General features: G+C 41.7%; 1 protein-coding gene and 1 long non-coding RNA gene across 3 annotated transcripts in view; one reads left to right on the top strand and one right to left on the bottom strand.

Moving 5' to 3' along the window:
- The window catches only part of LYN (LYN proto-oncogene, Src family tyrosine kinase), a 51,616-nt gene extending 41,075 nt beyond the window's left edge, over positions 1-10,541 (bottom strand). The window contains exon 1 of one of the 2 annotated variants that reach the window (XM_084507642.1): positions 10,390-10,541. The gene's annotated coding sequence lies outside the window, so the exon portion shown is untranslated. The remainder of the gene's footprint in view (positions 1-10,389) is intronic. The other variant, XM_084507640.1, reaches the window with a different exon arrangement.
- Positions 9,082-14,087, top strand: LOC311430780. The gene is made up of 2 exons (XR_014689028.1): positions 9,082-9,889; positions 11,132-14,087. It is a non-coding gene; the product is annotated as an uncharacterized lncRNA (long non-coding RNA).
- Positions 14,088-17,110: the final 3,023 nt, after the last annotated feature.

Here is a 17,110-nt window from a genome sequence, read left to right as displayed (position 1 = left end):
AGACTCCCTTTCAGACATGTTATTTTACATTGAGATGTACCTGAAATTCAAACCCACTGCTATAGTGTAAACAGACGACTAAAGATGATGAAATTTTCTCAACATGCATGTGAAACCATGGTGAAGAACAGCAAATTCTCAGTCAAAAATCCCACGATGAAGGTTTTAAGGGTGGCCTCATAGAAAGTCACTACTTCTCTTTTGGGTTTACCTTCTGTTTTTAGAGTGTTAAAAAAAGGGAGGGAAGGGGGGGGGGAAGATCATTAGTGCATCTTAGCTTTTATTCTCTCAAATTCAGGCAACTTTAGCTCCATGGAATAAATCAAATTATTATCAATCTTACCTGGCTTTATACATTCTACAATCCACTTTTAACATGGATTAAGATAGTTGTGTTTAAACTAGTGCAGAATGACTGCTATGCCAATGAATCTTATCTCTTTACCAGCCTGGTCATTTTTTAACCCATTTTACTTTGCACCGTGCTGCATTTACCATCCTCCTCCATTGGCCAGAGGCCTTCTTAATCTTCTGCCATAACCATGTTTAAACACTGACACACACACTCATGACAAAATTTGCCATTTAAACGCAGTATTTTTGTTATATTTTCATACAATGTCTTGGGTACCTGTCTAAAGCTGCCCGAAGCACTTATTGTCACAAATTACTCACAAGAGAAAAACAGATGTTTTTTTTCACCCTCTTGCAAGCCAAATGATTCAGTTGCAAAAAAAAAGAGCTACTTCTCCAGTAGACTAGTTTGTGTTTCATTAGCTATGCTACCCTCATCATTTGATATACACAAATATAACCCTTCCGAAACACAGGTCAGTGTAGTGGGGTATATAATTAAGATTTAAAGATGAATTCTAAACTCAGTTGAGGGTTTAACTCACTTGGGGTTACATCATTCACGCTGATGTATACTGACACTCTTACTCAAATTGCAGTTCCTCCTGGAACTTTGCAAACCTTGGACAAATTTTCTTTGGTTGCAAGAGGAAGTTGCAATAGTTCTGTAAAAATCAGACAGTGCCAAATCTGGTGTCAGTAAATCACACTAGCAGAAATGAAGTCTCACGCTTTTTAATCTTTACAGTAATATTAGGAGAACATTTAGCCCCAGCTGTGTAAGTATTTCTGTTAGGAACCACCCAACCTTATTCTCACAGATACAACAGTAGAACCTTTCTCAGCTTCAAAGGTGCAAGATTGTACTCTATGTTCTCGCACTTCGCAGAGGTCTATTTAAAATTGGGAAAAATAAATGAGTTATAAACTCTGTGTTAATTATATTCCTTCGAGAGCATGAATCTAAAACGTGCAAGATGTCTTCTTGCCCAGTTTAGTAAACTATTCCAAACAACTGCTGTAATCTGGGGTGCATGCAGAGGTACTAGAAGGATATTTGCTACAAATATGAAAAATACAACTAAAAGAGCTATATATCATGAGCAATTTTTGGAGTATTTTAGATGAAACTCTTGAGTTCAGGGCTTTGTGAATAGATATGACTACACATAATCCTACCAATCAGTCTTGAAGGGCAGCATATTACTGCAGTTAGGGTCTGAAAGCCTGGCTTGTAAAGGCAGAATCACACTTCAGTAAAAATGTGGTGAAACTACATGATCAAGCTGTGGTGACAGTAAGACCATGAAAGGAAATACATCACTGAATGAACATGGAGTAAGAATTGACACGCAAGTTTCTAAGCATTCTTTTCACATTTGTTTCGCACATGAAGAAGAAGTTTCTCGAAAGTTAACCAAAATTAAATATTTGACATTCTTTCAATTTTCAGAGGGCAGTGAGAATGGGAATCTGGAAACTCTTTGTGAATCACTGGTATGTCAGTTCACTTGATTGTTCCTAGTTCAAGTGTTCTAAGAAATAGCGAAATAGCTACAGATCTTGGATTTTAAACACATGTACGTCTTTGCAGAAGACCTTTCTCAAGAGCAAGAATATGAAAAAAAAAAAAAAAAAGTTCTGCAAATCATTGTAGCAGCAGTTATGCAAGAATTGATTCAAGTTCTTTTATATTTGAGATGAGTTACACCAAGTAGAAGTCCTGAGTGGAGGACAACATTTTTGAGTCAGGCCTGAAGAAAATGTCACATTTGCTTAAAACGTCAATTTCTTTCATTTTCAGAATCTCATTAATACTTTGACCACTGCTACTGTTTTGGCTATGCTTGGACACTTTTTGCTTTCTCTATCTAAAACTAAACAACATTGCTGCTTTCACAAAGTGTCATGAGTTGATTGTACAGCATTTAGTATCTTCTGTTGCTTAATGCTCAAGAGACTAGCAATTGATTGCAGATGCAGACCTAGCTATTGTGACCACAGCCAGCTCCACTGAATCAGGCTGTGATCCCGTAATTGACTGCATGCCTCTTGCAGGAGCTCTACAGACGGTCAGAGACCCAGGCCAGGCTATTCTAAATAAAGTGCAGGACGTGCACCTTAAAGAGCATGGAAGCATGTGTGATAATTTTAGCAGATTTAGACTCACAGCAAACTCTAGGTCCAAGACAAAGGATATTTTCACATTCATACTGCAGACTGCAAGTATTTTATTGCTCTCTTAATTATGACCACGCCGGCTGCTCATTAGAATTCATAACTTTGGTAATTGCAAATATGAAGTACGGAGCTCATAAGTAAGCCACATGATTATACCTTACCAAGCAAAACCACAACAGACAGTGCATGATCCCCATGGTTTATATGCAATTTTAGCACTCACAGTGACTTTAGCACGCAGTAAACTTCTCAAGCAAGAACTAAGAATAAATCAGTGTTCACAATTGCTACCTACATGTAAGTCCTGTTGAGGAAAACTGTAATGACTCCACAGTGAACTTACATTTGAATCCCATAGAATTAAGTGCTGTGCAATGAAGACACTTTAATAAATAGTAAGAATGCTTCATTGTTGAGAGTGCACAGGAAGTTCTCAGGACAACACAAAACATATGAGAAAAGGTGTAGGGAAGGACGTTGAAATCTCTGAGAGGTCAGAAATGGGGTTGATGCTGGGAAATGAATGAAGAGGGAAGACCAGAGCAACAAAGAGATAAAAGGAGAACAAAATATCAAACAAGAATGCACAGGATAACTAATGGGGTAGAGAGAATTACAGTCCCTAGAAAAGCACATTTTCTTAATGAGTGCGACAAGACACAGAGCACGTAATCAACACAACAGTCACACCACTGAACCTGTACTCTGTGCTCAAATGAGTGCTCAAACACTTTTCTGTGTCTTACTGTACCAAACATTTTGATATTTTTGCTTTTATGACAGGAGTGAGGAAAACGTAGCAGGAAAAGACTTCAGCTGTAAATAGTCAAATACATTACAGGAAAGAATAACATTCAGATCTCCGAGTCAAACAAGCTATTCAAATGATGATTTTTTAATTTTCTAACACATGTATCCAATGCTCTCAGACTTGCTGAAGTGCTCCATCAAGAGCAGAAATATCTCACTTGAAGGGCCTTTTTCCCAGTTGTCCACTCCACCAGCCAAATCAATTTTCTGTTGATGCCTGCACCACAGAAGTTGGTTCTTCAAAACTCGTACTGCCTTCTCACTGCTCAAGTTTCACTTTCTGAAGGGACAGAACATACAGGGCATGTCGACACCAAGGAGTTCAGCATAGAAATCCTGGAACTAGAGTGGTTGCCTTAGCACCACAGGCACACAATACAAAGCCTTGGTTTCTTCATCATATGCTGATAAATCCACATTCAGCTGCACTACACCAACTGGATATTCAACAAGGGTCAACGTTGACTCAAAAACCCTTCAAATGTGACACTGTACACCACAGAAAAGCCTCCTGTGTACAAAAGGAAAAAATCTTGACCCAGGAGAGACAGAAGCAACATCACAGATAGATGATAGCAGACAATGAGGTAGGAGACAATTCACACTGATTATTTTCAAGATAGAAACTAACCTTTCTTCAAGTAAGGTTGAGGACACTGTTTTAAACCAGAGGCAGTTAGCAGTGACAGCTGGCTCTAAAGATAGATTGTATCTACACATAATACACATTCCAGATAGAAGAGTCTTGCTGGCCAACTAGAAAAGTACAGAGCTGCACTTTAAGGAGGCTTATTAAAACATCCTGAGTAATGTTGGGCTGGTACGCTATGGGACTTTACACCTCTCCAAGAGGCTGGAGGTACATATTTCTGGGCACACATTCCCTGATAAGGTAGCATAGACAGATTACAAAAGGTTATGCTCCAAATGCCTGTTTTGTGGAAGGGGAAAAAGAAAAAGTTGCTGCAGAGAGATCTAAATCAAGCGGTGAAATAAATGACTTAAACCACTGACAGTCCTGATGGCAAAGCTGGAGAGCAACAACAGAATAATGTTGGAATAAAAGAAGAAAAAAGGAAGCTGCAGTAGGAAGACAGTAGTACTGCAGCAGGAAAAAGATTGAAATATTGGTTTTCCCAGGAAATAGGGGCAAAAAAGAAAAAGGAAGACAGCACATTATTACTAATGGAAACATTCAAAGCAGTGTGACTCTAAGACTTTTCAGACACACAGGTAAATGTCACAGCACAGTGACAGGAATTGTTACCAAGCAAATTAAGAGGGAGATTTCCAAAGGAGGCAAGCTCCCCTGATCAGGCCTAGTTGGAGTACTGCTGTCTGCTGCCTGCTTTGAAGGAGCTATCCATCAGGTTGTCTACATGCCAAGAGAAATGGGCTTAGCATTCACCTTATCATGGCCCAGAGCTCCTTCACCAATGTCAGGAGAGCTGCTTCGGTATCTCTCCCAGCTACTGCAAGCACAGCTAGAAAGCGGAGACAGCACAAAGACCTTGCAGGACAGAAAAAGGAAGACAAAGTGCCACGCTAGCAATAAAGTGGGACAGTTGCTTAAAAGGCAAGTTCTCCTACAACCCTGCCAGGCTGTAATGCTTCTATCCAGCCTTTGCATAAACTAGTAGATCTCTGGCACTGGTAGGTCTGTAGTTGTAGAAATGTACTTCAAATGCCATTTGCACACTTCGCTACCCCACAGCTACACACTGAAATGACTCTCGCAATGTATTTTGAACAAACTGAACCCAGGACATCCAACATAGGATATCCTCTTTCTCCTGCCCATCCCCTTCCTGTGTGTTTACCAAAAAATTTCACTTCCTCAGGGGAGCTGACAGTAGTGCTGGCAATCATTTTAACTGTGTCCTCCAGCTCCCACCTGCTACAACTAAATCACGGGTATCATTCAGCACTAACTGAAGAGGTTCTGAAATCACATCAAAACACAACGTAGGGTTGGGGTTGCCCTGGAGGAAACCAGTTTCTGTCCACTGGATCTAATGAATAAAAGCCTCAGGATGCTGCTAAAGGATACCTGAATAAGCAGTTTCAGTAAGTGCAATAGATGCACTACTTCTCAGAACTTTTCCCACTCTGGTGATACTACTTGGAATTTATTTTTTTATTATTTATTTATAATTTTTTATCTGGAGAGAGTAAAACTTAGTCATAGGTCAGACCTACTAACTTACAGATATGTTAGCATTATGTAGGAATTCACTCAAGCATACTCTTACCTTTTAATATTAATTCTGTTATAATACCCTAATAGAGTCACATACAGAAAGAACAAAACTGTTTATCAGCCAAATATACTTCTGCACTACCTCTTGGGCATAGTCTGAAACAGGCTATGCCCAAGAAAAAGCTTTAATGTAAGATATCATCATCATTAAAAAAAAAAAAAAAAAAAAAAAAAAAAAAAAAGTAGTTTGTGTGCACTTATCTGTACAAACTAAAAAAGCAAATGTAAAATAAGGCAGTATGTTAGGGAAACCACATCAGTAAACCCACTTAACAGGCTACATTTTTGTTGACGAACTTCCCGAAATGGCTTTCTGTTACACCAACAAAGGAGCAGTTGAAAACACATCTCAGAGAGGGCCCATTCCTTCCAAGCTTTCATCACGTACAGACTTTCAGTAGCCTGCTAAAACAGAGAAAATTCCAAAACCCACCATTCCAGGAGAGTAGCTGTATCCCACACTTCACCTTCAGTAGCTTACCCTATGGTAGCTTACCCTATGGTAAGCTACTGAATTTTTTAGTTTTAAGACCTCATGGTTTGCTATTACAGGCAGTTTAAAGAAAGAGCTTGGCCAGAAGAACGTGCAAAGTAAAATGCAGGCCCTTGCAAATTAAGTAACAAATTTTTTGACATACCAACCACAATTTAGACAGGAAGAACTAGCCTCATGCTACATGCAAAAATGTTCAGACTGTTTATCATTTTAGTACTTTGAACTGAGTGGGTAAGATAGTAAGCTGTGCAAACACAGGAACCAATTGGAGATACTTAAGATGCCAGCAGTTGGAGAAAGATAGACACTGCTCCCCCAGGGTACAGCAAACATTGGCCTGAGTAGTGCCAATTTTCCATTTTTCCCCCACAGAAATGGGATCTACCCATACACCCTTCACCTTTCCTTCATGTCCTCCTCCTCCCCCTCAGATAAGCGCTACTGTCAGAATACCATCCCTCTCTCAATGTCCAGTTGGCAGAAATAACCAATCTGTTCACCTTGAGGAACAGTTCTTTAGGACACACTACAAATGCAACCATTTCATAAGTATTTGGAGAAGATGCTTCCAACACAAGATGAAATTCTGCCTTTACATTTTGTCCCATCAGCCCACATTTTCAGGAAAGATGCCAAACCCTACCATGACAGATTCATCTTTAGAAATTACACCATATCACGACAACGTCAACAGGAAATGTATTTGCATCAGGCAATAACAAATAAGAAAGCACAGACCTTTCCACCCTTCCCTGATGGACAACTGCCATTTAAACTAGGAACATACACAATAAGGACAGCTACACTGTATTTGCTTTTTATTAGTAGGAACTAATTTCTTTGAGAAGGTACTATTACTGTTTATAGTACGATGGTCTCCTCCTATTTGTATGCTTCACAAAAGGCTGTTTCCATACAAATGTAATTTTGTATTGTTTATCTACATAGTTTCCTGTGACATGGCTTCGTAAGTCGGGAAGTCTTTCCCTCTACGCTATCTTTAGCGCTCCTACACTTGCATGAAAGAGGTGACACAAGTAAATGGGAGTTATTAAGCAGTAGGTAATTGACAGAAGTAGGAATATGATCTGGAAGAAAAAAATAAATCTAATTGTTAGCTGGCAACAATTTACAGAACGAAGCCGCTGCTCTTAGAAATGGAAATGCTTTAAGGGTAAAATAATAAGCACTACTTAGCGGATTGGCATGATTTTGTGCAAGTATGTACATATCCAGCACCATAGCTCTATAAGGAGGTATCACCACTCCACACAACCCTGAAGATTCCCAGCCAACAGATTCACCTCTTGTCCCTTGCATTACTGCATTACATTTTACATGCTTTAAGGATCACTGGTACCATGGAAAGGCAACTCTATGCACATGCATGCTACCACAGTCAGAGTGCTAAGGATCCTATTCTATACCTACTGCCCCCTGCCTCTTAATTTCTTTAAACCTTCACATTGTTCCTCATCTGCTCGTTTTTTGGGTTCAACCCGTTTTGCAAAGAGCTGCCTTCACAAAGAACTCCCTAACCCCAAGAGTAAAACTGGCTTTACTTTTCCCTGAACACAAGAAATAAAGTCACTGCTGCCCTTTACTCAGAATATGCACATATGGAAAGAAGGAAAGGCCTTGTTCCCTCCTCAGATCACCTAGCCCTTTGACAAAATAAAAATTGGCTCATGGTCAGTAAGTTTCCACTCAAAAACCTCAAAGACGTTCATTAAGATTCCAAATAACATGCAAAGTACAGATAGGAAAACATCTTTTCATGACGGAAATGGAATCGCATCTGAGATTAAACACTGCAGTTCTTAAACTTTCCTGAATAGCTACAGATAGGTCAAATGCTACTGGCATGCAACACAAGAAAGGCCAGGCATAGCATCTCGGGTCTTGTGAGACATCACACTGAAGCTCAGCTACTGAGCTGAGCCTGGAGGGCCTTGGACTATTTTCTTTGCATGTTTTAGGAATTTCTTCCCAGAATGCCTGCTGCTGCGTGATGCTATTTATCTTACCAGAGCCAACAAGGTCATAGGAAGACAGCTCACTCCAATGATATAGATAAAACAGAGGGAAACAGTATATGAAAGAGCTTCTTATACATTCCTAAATATATGCAAGAAAAAAAATCACATTTATGGAAACTCCCTTGAAAGGGTAACATTAAAAGCCAGGGATATTAAATAACTACATGACAATAAGGTTTAACTTCATATGTGAAAGTTTCATAACTCATTGCACTGTCAGTAAAAGTCATTGTGCAAACTGGTCAAGGAACTTACAAGGAAAGGCGTAAGCCTTACTTTGTTCTCTGTACAGTTGTATAGAGAGGGGAAAAGAGGGAAAAAAAAAGAAACAAACAAACCTTATTTACTCAACAAACTACAGGAGAAAAGCAGAATAACTTCAAGTCCGCCAGCTACAGTACTGGGAAAAAAAGTTCATTCTACACCATTACGGTTTTAAAAAGTATCTCAACAGCATACGATTAAAATAGAACTTCATGTTATTAAAGCAAGAATTCATTTCTAGTCTGTAGCTCACAAAGCTGAAACGGAGAAAGAAAAATGCTACAAATCTTGACGGAGAGAAACAGAATGAGAAAGCTGTAGATACCAGAATTCTCTAATTTTTCATCCTTGCCCAAGACTTCATAACATCCTATTACGGGTATCTAACTGATTTCTAGCTGGTTGCTACTTTTTCAGAGAAAACTGTATGATTTTTCTCATCCACACTCTCGGTGTTGATGGCAGTACACATTATAAAGATATGCAGTCCTGTCATAAGATGTAAGCAACACCTATTGTGTATTCAGTACTGGGCTGAAAGCAATTCACACAGTTTGACTACCCCTTGGACAAAACCAAGCCATGTTTCCCCAACATAACTTTGTAACTGCCCAACATTTTTATTTTTATTTTTATTTTTATTTTTATTTTTATTTTTATTTTTATTTTTATTTTTATTTTTATTTTTATTTTTATTTTTTTTTAAGGAAAATAAAATCTAAGTCTTTAGTAATAGGCTGATCAGTATAGAATTATTTACCGTATTTTACAGATATTGCAACTAACATCAAGATATCTAAACTACGAAGGTCTTTCAGGTCATTTCCAACTCTGGTTTTAGCATTCTGTAATAAGACTGGTCAGATTGGGCTTTTTTCAGAGGTGGGAAAGAGATGAGGCGTTGATTTCGGGTTTCAAATTAAACAATAGAACAAGAACCTTTGTGCTCCCTGTGTATATCCAAATGATCTGGCTAAACAAGTTTAAGGTGTTAATCTCTTCAGTCTTTAGTGCCAACAGAGGTCAGTGAAGCAGGGAGGTGAGTTCTTGCAAACCCATTCACTGCAGACCCCAAGATGCCATTTCAACAGAAATTCCGAATTCAGGGGCTTTAGTGAAGGTGTGGCATCCACTACGGAGATCCAGCCTGGCTTTTAGACCCTCCTAATGAAAATTAGGAGGAAACCCCTCACCACCACTCCTTGGGCATACAGCATCATCATGGCAACACCACGAGGCCGTTTGCTCTTTCGTTTAAGCCGAAGCACATCGGAGCACCCAGTTAGGAGGAAGCAGCTTTAACTTGGAAGATGCTCCGGGAGCTATTCCCCTAGGAAAAGCAGTTAACGAGGAACACCCAGTAAACCAAGGCTGCTCCCTTGGCTTGAGACACCGACTGCAGCCTCGGACCAGTTAATTTGACACAGCACAGCACACTCAGAAGCCCTGAAGATCCCACCGCAAGCCGGGCAACAGCAGCAAGAGGTAAATCATTCATTTTGAGGACGATTACCGCGGGTTTCTTTCTTTCTCTTTTTTCTAATGCCGCGTTTCCCATTAAGACCCCCTCCAGTGCCCCCTGCTCGGCGGGGAGAGCCGCCCGCAGCGCGCCCCGTACCCCCTGTATGGGGTCGGGCATCCCCCGGTGGGGTCGGGCAGCCCCTTTACGGGACCGAACACCCCCTGTACGGGACCGGGCACCCCCTGTATGGGGTCGGGCACCTCCCGGGCGGGGACCAGGCATCCCCCAGCGCTCCCAATTTCTCCCCCACCGCCGCAGCCCCTTACCACGACCGACCCCCAGAGCCTGCCCGGCGCCCATGAGCCACCTTCTTCCTCCTCCTCCTCCTCCTCCTCCTCCGTGCGGGACGGGCCGGCTCAGGGCGGCGCTGCGGGGGGCTGCGGGGTGGGGGGGGCAGGGGAGGGGGCTCTCAGACGGGACGGACAGACGGACGGAGGGACGGACGGACGCCGAAAGCACTTACTTCGCCGTGTGCGGGGGCTCGGTGGGCGGCGGGTGAAGTCGCCGGGGTCTTGCGGGGGGCTCCGCGGGCCGGGGGCCGGGGGCGGGGGGCTGCGGAGCGCGGCGCTGCTGCCCCGCCGGCCGGGACACGGGCGCTGAAGCCGGCGGAGGGAACTTGGCCCCGGTGCCGGCGCTTGGCCGGGAGCCCGCCAGCCTACTTCCTGCTGCGGGGTGCGATTTGCATAGGGACGGAGAGAGGAAAGGGCTCCCGGGGAGCAGCGGCCGCCCCCGCGGCGGGGGAAGGAGCTGAGGGGGGGCCCGACCCACGGCCGGGGGTCGTCAGGGGCCGGGGAGCTGCGAAAGGTGCGAGGGGAGGGATGGGGTGAGGAATGGGGCTCTGCCCGCTGCCTCCCCCGGTAAGGGGCAGCCGGGGAGTGCGGCCGATGGAGGGGGTACTGCGGGGCTTAGGAGGGTGTCCTGGCCGTAAAAAACGGAGTCAGCTTCTCCAGAACCCGGCTGGGGAACTTCTAGGGTCCGTGGGTTGGAAGACCCACCAAGCTGGCTTGGAAAAAGCAAAGAACCAGTAGATAGGATCAATTTATCTTTGATTAAATCATTACTATCATCATTATTATTATCATCATCATCACCATCACATCATCATCACCACCATCATCATCATTATTATAATCATATTAATATTTTCTTTCTTTTTTTTTTTTTTCTTTTTTCTTTATTATTTTCTTTTTTTTTTTTTTTTTAAGGGGGGCTTACTGGCCCGTTGGAAGGCGAGCTACAACCTCACGCATCAGCAAAACTCCAAACAGGAAGCAAAAGCGTGCGGACAACGCCTAGAGGATGCAGCTGAACAGCTCGATGACAACGGGAGCCGAGGCGTCATATGTGTACCGCCAGGCCACCTGGACGCATTCGGGTCGTTGAGGTTTCAAAGGCAGAATTTCAAAATAAAAGCTTTTAAGCTTTCCACTTAAAGTATTGAAGACAGTGGGACAAGTCTGGGGAGCTGTCAAGGTGGTAATAGTTGCAAGATGCTCTGAAGTACCCCTGCATCCTTTTCTGAAGGCCACCAGTAAGACCTAATTAGCTGGGAGCTGGAGCAGACTGAGGAGATGGCGAGGACTTCCATTAGAGCATCCATGTGGATGAAAATGGCTCGATGCAGCTCACAGCCTGTGAGTTTAAGAAAAGAACCTGAATCATTCCCAGGAAAACAAACTCTGCAAGTAGGACTTTGGCATGATTAATGGCCTGTCACACAGAATGACGTACAATTGCCACAATCGTAGCATGTGCTGCAGTCTTCTCTCTAGGCTATGGCTTGAACACACAGGCCACTGCCTTGATCCCATAGAAGACTCCATCTGTAGAAGCACTAAGAACACGATTTGCCACATTTCTGAATCAGGTCCACATGTCCATGTGTATCTGTAGAGCTCTGAAAGGTGGAGGGCAACAGCTGCTTATCTTCTTTGAATTATACCATCAAAGATTAAACCAGATTCTTATAGATCTGTTACTAAAAATTTGGTAAAGATTTTCTCCCCTCCCCCAAGACACTTAAAAAGAAAAAAATAATAAAACAACCTTTTTTCCTATGGAAAGTTGATATGAAAAGGAAACGTTTGATTTAATTTACATTGTCTTTGGGTTTGGGGCATTTTTTAGGCTGGAAATTTGAATTCCAAAAGTTTGTGCAAAATAAGCTACTTCTGCTTATTTTGCTCCTGCTGTTGCAGAGGCTCAAGAGAATGCACTGCTCGGGTCTCATGCTTCCCTTTTCCTCCATAGGATAAGTTCCTTGATCTTCTGTCTTGGAGAGGAGAAGTGGTGCACAGAGCCCACATCTGTATTGACCTTCCTACTTTCCTGTCTATTTTCTCTCTCCATTATTAAGCATTCTGCTTGGTTTAAAATCCACGTTCTCCTACTAAAGCATCAGGGTAAATAAAACAGAATTGAGTTTTATAAATGCATAACAATCTAGCAGCCTAGTAAAATACATTTTTTCCTATAGTGTGAATAATTCAGAAGAATCAAAGAAGTTCTGAACTAAACTCAGTAAGCTGCTGAGCAATATTAGATTTGGAAGGCATAGCAGAAATTCATCAGTTGTGCCCTGAAAGAGCTAATATGAAGAAAGGTTGGAGTAGAATAAATATTGTGTTTTATATGAAGAAAAAAAAAATGTTGTTAGTATCACATAATATAAGTCACCATTTTATGCATCTTTATTTTTCTCTGGTACAACCAATATGCACCAAATCTACCTTGGACAGCATAAGCAGGAAATGAACTCTCGCTCTCTTTCTCATTATATATTCACCAAGAGGAAAAAATAAAAACCCAGTTCCAGCCTCCTCTTACATCTTTAGAGCTACAGTTAGTTACATGTTTTAAAATGTCTTTGTGTTTAGATGAAGAAAGTTGGGTGATTTGAGGAATGTAAAACAAGAGTTAAAGTTTCCTTTAAGCCTATCACTGTAGTGAAAGAAGGACAATGAGTCATGTTAGCCAGCTACAGTTTATTACTCAGCATTAGATTTTCTGCTTTGGGCAGGCTTAACTCCAGACTGTGTTGCTACTACCGGATCAAACAGGGCTGCAAGAAAGTTCTCCAGTGCTGAGGCCAACTGGCACTGTAACAGTCCATGTCCAAACTGTTAAATTCTCTTGACATCCAGAATAAGGGATGCACGCAAACTGGTGTTTGAGTAGTTGCTGGCCTGTGTTAATTTCCAGATCAGCTCTGGAAACTTTTGGAGAGTGATAATTGGCTTGGGCCAGGGATCTATCTCTTCTGTAGACTCAAAGCTCCAAGGTCCAGGAACGTTTCCTCGGTCACTGTTAATTACTGGCATATACGTAGCCTATAGACTGTGGAGGTTTTCACAGTTCAAATTTTTCACCCATGAGGTAGTTCTGATCCAGTCATTATTTGGATTGTGTCCAGGCATATGAGGTGGCACAGAATTTAGGGGATAATGGCTCAGGACAGTAAATCAAATTTTGTCACAGACAATGCAAAAACCATACTTCAAAAGATAATTTCTCTCACTATGCTTTTGCATATTTCTTTGTTCCAGAGTTTCTGATCACTTTCTAGAATATGCTTGAACACAAAAGCAGAGCAGAAATAGAAGAATGCTAGTTAGTCATGAAACCAGAAGCAGGGCATCCAGAGCAGTCATTTGAGAGATCCCAAGGAACATCCAGGTTCACTGGATTTTAAATATTAAATAAATATTAAATAAATAAATAAATAAATAAATAAATAAATGAAAAAGATCTCTTTGTTCAAAAATAGGCTTATAAAGATGTAAATTCTGCATAGAACAACAGAGAAAGAGAGATCAACGATACATGTAAAACTAAAACATGAAATCATCTGGCTTTTCAGTCTAAGCTGTTTTTGGTAACTTGTTCTCATTTTGTTGACAGCAAAATAGCTTTTCTCTAGAGATTCCAGCATTTACGTGCTCACTGCATTGTTTTTCTGTATTTTATTTCTTCCTCTAGAGATTATCATTATGTAGCTAAAGTCCAAATTGTTAACCTGCTTTGTAATAACATAGCAATTTTTTTAACAAATAGTGAAAAATGGGATATAAGAAATGAGATCCAAGTCACATTGTCATTCATTACAAAATGTTGGGGGACAAAAAGCAAACAGAAAATAAAAGCAATATGTTTTGGAATTCATTTTGCAATGCTTCATTTCTTATTATAACTCATGTTTGTAGAGAAAGTTATAGTGGCCTATGTAAGAAGAATATTTTCAAACTTTATTCTAATATATGAGCTTCTCTTGATAAAGACTTTGCTTCTTCAAGAAAAAGACTAAAAGGAAGAAATATTACTTTCAGCTATGAAACAGCAGGTTAAAGCACTCTGGTGGATATTCTTCAGTTCCTATTCTTGTTTAGTTTGAAGTCTAGGAAAATAATTTTTGCCACCCTAAAGAGAAACGAAAAGAACACCAACAAAAAAATATTCTTTATTGTAGTTGCATTGTGATTATTTGCAGTGTATCCTATCTTACTTCATGATTGTGACCTGCATGCTGATCTTTTTTTTTTAAATGATTTAACAACACTTTGGGGAATAATGCACAGATCCCTATATTGACTCAACCTGCACTTGACCTGTCACTTGGATTAACACAACACATACTCAGTGGATTAAATTAGGGAAATCTGGCATCTTTCCTGTAGATGATGGTCTGCTTAATGCACAGCTTCTTACATTTTATTACACTGACATTTGCTGGCCATTAAACCTAAATTCACCCTTTTTTATTTCAACTTTTTAATTCAAATTCCCATGAATGAGCAATAATAATACAGCACACAGAAAAAGTGTTTGCCTTGAGATAATCTAATTCTGAAAATTAAGAAAAAGCTGCTTCTTTTGTGTCTTTTCTGATCTTAAGTATTTTATTCACCTGCCATTAGCTTTTTTTATACACAGGAATCCTTTTTTTTTTTTTTTTTTTCCCTGCTAGTTTCATGGCTGTGAGCAGAAAAATCGCTCATTAGTGAATTGAAACATGTCCAACACTGCTAGCCAGTTTGAGAAGTGGTTGCAACAAGTGATGTTGTGAGGTTGTGCTTGTGGTGCAGCACTCATGAGTATCCTGATGGGTAATGAAAATGGCCTATGTGTATTCTGTAGGAAATCCAGATTGCCTTTCTTTAGAGATGACAGATCAAATGAAAGGTCTTCTTGGTTCTCATGGATATCATCTTATTCACAGAGCCAAGAAAAGCAGCTGAACTGATGAGTTCTTCACAGTTCATTCATGTAGGCAATAATAAGGGTGAGCTGGCAAACAAGCAGTTCCAGGAGCCCTTTACTTCCAATGATTTGTGGCTATTTGCAGATACTTTTATTGGTCCAAAGAGTCTGCCCACACTATTAGAGTGGGTTTCATTTATGTTTACTTCAGCACTGTGATCACTAATATAATTACCTGAAAGAACAGATCTGAGCTAATTCAAGAGCACGTTTGTGGTCATTTCAAATTAGAAAGATTACACTGCAGAGAGATTTTTGTTTGGGTGGATTTTTTTTTTTTTTTTTTTCCTGCCTTGAACTATGGGCATTATGCCTAGTCTCAGCAGCCTGACTGGGCATCCAGCCTGCATCTTGCCCGTCCTGTGTCACATGAAATGTTAGTTCAGAGGCAATGTGCTGTTCCTGGAGGTGGCTTCCAGAGTGGGCTGCTCTAGAAGTATAGCTTTCCCTTTCCAAGATCAGCCATTTTTTCATGGAAAATTTCCTCACAGAGAGGCATTGGACTGCAATTAGCAATTCTGCTGTGCAAGAGCAGTGCAGTGTTTAAGCCGCCCTTGGACAGCTGCAGTAGCAGCAGGGAGGCAGGCAGCCCTTCCCTGGTCACAGACGCACAGCAGTATGAAGGATCCCTGCATCGCACAGCTTTTGTTTTCTTCTGGGGCAGCAGAGGCAATATATGTGGGCACTGAGCTAATGAGGACAACTGGTAGCATTGATGGAAATGTTTGGTACTGACTGAAGTCATCAACTCCCTCCCCTTGTTCCCCAGGGTTTGTGAGAAGGAGCTCCTCTCTGGGACAGAAGACAGTCATCACCAGTGTCACTGAGCACCAAGAAGGTTGCCTCAGCTGTAAGAAACCTGAAAACACCTGACCTTTTCTGGTGTATTACCAGTCAGCCTGGGTTTGGGAAGGTGACACCTGTCACCCACAAAGTTCTCAGACTGCACCTCTGTGGCTATATTGGAAAGCTGTGCTACCTGCAGTGGCAACATGATAGGGTGATTTCTTCATTCTTTGTCTCCTGACCTGGCAAATTTTCCATCAGCAGGGATGATGAAATGAGCCGTCATGGGTTGTTGCAGATACTTTGCTGCTGTCAGCTCGGCCTGGCTGGCTTGCCAAAGCATGTGACACTCACGTCTTCCATATCTCCTGCCCATCTGATGGTGTGTAGCCATGCAAAGTACAAACCTGCTGCTGAACCCTTTTAGATCAATGGAGTTGCCAAATCACCTTACCAGTGAATGAGCCCACTTACCCCTTCTTGCATTTAGCAGCAACCTAGTTCTCGCCACAACCTGTTGCGTTACCCCTTAGGCTTCAGAGTGGCTCTGCACGTGTCTAAGAGGAAGCTGAACGGTTCCTGAACTGCCTTTCCAAGCCAGGCTCCAGCCTGCATGCTGCTTCCTTCACCAAAACTCAAAAGAGAGCTATTAGAGCAGATGGTGGCAGGGTAAGGGTGTAACATGTGGAAGTACCACCAGTCCCTCCTCCAGCTGCAGCTTGTTCCTTTCCTGTGAAAACGGGGAGGGTCACACTGTCAGGGACAACCTGACTAATTGTTTTTCTGCTGAGTGGTTGACAGCTGTTTGCTGTAACTTGACATCATGCATGTGTTGGACATGAGCAGTAAATCAGCTTTTCTCTGACTTTCCTGTTCCCAGTTGCTGATTCCCCCTGAAGCCCTTTGTATCCCATTCTTGGAGCCAGGCCCCGCTGTCTTTGAAATCCCAGCTGTGCTGTCCCATCCACTGCAGCTCTTTGCCACGGGCTTTGAAATGTTTGAGATTTCAGCCCTTAATATCTCTGATGCCATCCAGCCCTGCTATGAAAAGCCCCCAGATAAAGCTCTCAGCTGGAAACAAATCAAGAGCACAGGAAGTCACCGAAAAACAAGTGCAAAAGAAAACCAGATCTTGAACAAAA

The sequence above is a fragment of the Aythya ferina genome, assembly GCF_964211825.1.
Source record: "Aythya ferina genome assembly, chromosome: 2".
Classification (NCBI taxonomy): domain Eukaryota; kingdom Metazoa; phylum Chordata; class Aves; order Anseriformes; family Anatidae; genus Aythya; species Aythya ferina.
Note: the sequence above shows the minus strand (reverse complement) of the source record. Positions and strands in the feature narration are given on the sequence as shown.